This window comes from Miscanthus floridulus, chromosome 5 (genome assembly GCF_019320115.1).
Source record: "Miscanthus floridulus cultivar M001 chromosome 5, ASM1932011v1, whole genome shotgun sequence".
NCBI classification, from domain to species: domain Eukaryota; kingdom Viridiplantae; phylum Streptophyta; class Magnoliopsida; order Poales; family Poaceae; genus Miscanthus; species Miscanthus floridulus.
The window spans coordinates 100,325,862-100,328,194 of NC_089584.1; the positions used below are offsets into that span (position 1 = coordinate 100,325,862).

A 2,333-nucleotide genomic window follows, 5' to 3' on the forward strand; every position below is an offset into this window, starting at 1 on the left:
TGATGAGTATCTTCGTCTATCATCCACCTTTTGGCCCGCCCGCGGCCATACCGTCCGTCCATCAGAAAAGGGCATCATGCGCCGAAGGCGAGGTTGCTGCAACGCATCGGATCTCCCACCGAATCTTGGCGTTGACATCCCGACATGCAGCCTGGAGCAGCGGAGCACGAGCATGTGCAGACGTGACGTCATGCTGTCTCGTCGCCGTCGCGCCAGCATTTGATTGGCCGTTGGCCCTCTTCCAGCATGCCGTACGGCAAAACCGCGCGGCGGAAGTCCCTGCCTACTTTGCTAACGAGGGACGCTACGCTCGGAAGGATCGCCGTCGACGCACGAGTTCGATCGGTGGCGAAGTTGGCCTCGGCGGCGTCAGTGGTGTGGTGCTTAACGAAATCGACTTCTTTCCAGCTGCCGGTGATTGCACGTTAGGCTTAGGCATAAGCACATGATGTGTACGGTCCGTGCCAACCAGGTGATCTCGAGAAGGAAATTTTTTAACGAAATTTCGTTTCGTTGTTGTTGTTACTCTGTTTCCATTACAAGCGCGGTGGGATTCCACCTTTTCTATCCCGTCGTCATGATCGAACGGGCGTAGGATTTTCTTTTCGTGGACGCCTAAATGCATAATAATAGGCAAGTAACTGCCCTGACTAATGCCGGTGCCACCAGCTACAATGTGCGACGGCAGATGTAGATGGACACTGACATCTGCGGCGGCGGCGGCGACAAATTGATGCTCCAGCTCTGCTGCATCTGACGGCTCCGCCCAGACGAAGTAGTCCGCGACGGCCGCCTCCGTCGCTGCCGGTGGTGGTGCGTCGACGGTTTCTGAGCGGTCGTCCTGGAGGTCGATCCAGCCTTCCTCGGAGTCCCAGTCAGGCAGCGCGGAGGCGGCGCACGCCAGTGCCCCGATCCTCTCGGCCGCGCCCGTCGACATCTCGTTATCCGCTTCGTCGTCCTCGGTGTCCGAGTCCCAGAACGCGTCGTGCAGCGTGCTCTTGGGGGACGGGAACGACGGGAACTCCTGCTTCGCCGGCTGCGCGTCCTGCATGTCGCGGGCGGCGGAGAAGACGAACGGGTGCGCCACGAGCTGCGCCGCCGTGGACCGGGCGCTGGCGTTCCTCTCGAAGCAGCCGGCCAGGAAGTCCTTGGCCTCCGCCGACAGCCACGCGGGCACCTCCGGCACGGCGTCGGTATACCCGATCCGGTGGATCGCGGCGAGGAGGTCGTCCATGTCGCTCCATGGCGCGCGCCCCGTGGCCATCTCGATGACCATGCACCCGAGGGCCCAGACGTCGGCGGCGGGGCCCTGCTCCTGCCCGCGAGCAACCTCGGGCGCCATGAACGCCGGTGTGCCCCCGATGGGGCGCGTCGACGAAACAGTCCTCGCGCACCCGAAGTCGGTGAGCCTGGCGCGGCCGTCGCCGCCGATGACCACGTTCCGGGCCTTGACATCCCCGTGCACGAGCGACAGGCCGTGGAGGTACGCCAGCGCGCGCGCCACGTCCCCGGCGTAGGCGCGGATGTCGCGCTCGGCCAGGCGGCCGCCGCTCCTCCTGGCGGCCTCGTCGGCGAGCGACCCGCCGGGCGCGAACTCGAGGAAGAGCTGGTACTCGCCGCCCGCCGCGGCGCGGGAGCCCAGGCACGGCACGATGTGCGGCGAGGAGAGGCCCTGCAGGACGCGGCCCTCGCGCTGCAGCTGCGCCGCGGCCCCCCCGGCGGCGCTCGCCGACTTCACCGCCAGCAGCTCGCCCGAGGCCTCGTCGGAGGCCAGCCACACCACGGCGCCCGACGCGCCGCGGCCCAGCGTGCGCACGCGCCTGAGCTGCTTCGTCGTCGTCGTCATCACCATGGTTGGAATTCGGTCTGTTTGCGTTGCGTCTCCCGCTGTGGAGCCTGTGGGGAACTGCAGGAAGAAGAAGCGGATGGGAATTGTGATGGTGTGATCTGGTGAGGGGAGGGGGAGGTCTATTTCTACGGGCAGCGCGGGGCGCGTGGAACACGTGCGGAAACCGAGCGGGGGGAGGAGGGAAATGGCCGCGTGCGTTTTGTTTCTGTGCGCGGGCGCGGCTGCCTGTGAGGGAAAGCCTCTCGTCGCCCACCTCCGCCTACCAGTGCCCGCCCGCCCGTGTCTGCAAAGGAAGGTGTAACGAACTTGTAGCAGCGGATCTGGTCGTGGGTTTTCGGTCTGTTTCCGGCGTTTTTCCTGCTGCCGTTTACTACTTGCGACGACGGGCCCTGATCGTCGGCCGCGGGCCTCGCAGCCGGGCAGGTGCATCCTCTCAACACTTGGCCGCCGCCCGCCCGGGTCTGATCTGATTGGCAGCCACGTG

General features: G+C 65.6%; 1 pseudogene; it reads right to left on the bottom strand.

Annotated features, from left to right (window-relative positions):
* Window positions 1-431: 431 nt before the first annotated feature.
* On the bottom strand, window positions 432-1,938 carry LOC136450331 (mitogen-activated protein kinase kinase kinase 17-like; annotated as a pseudogene).
* Between the last annotated feature and the right edge of the window lie 395 nt (window positions 1,939-2,333).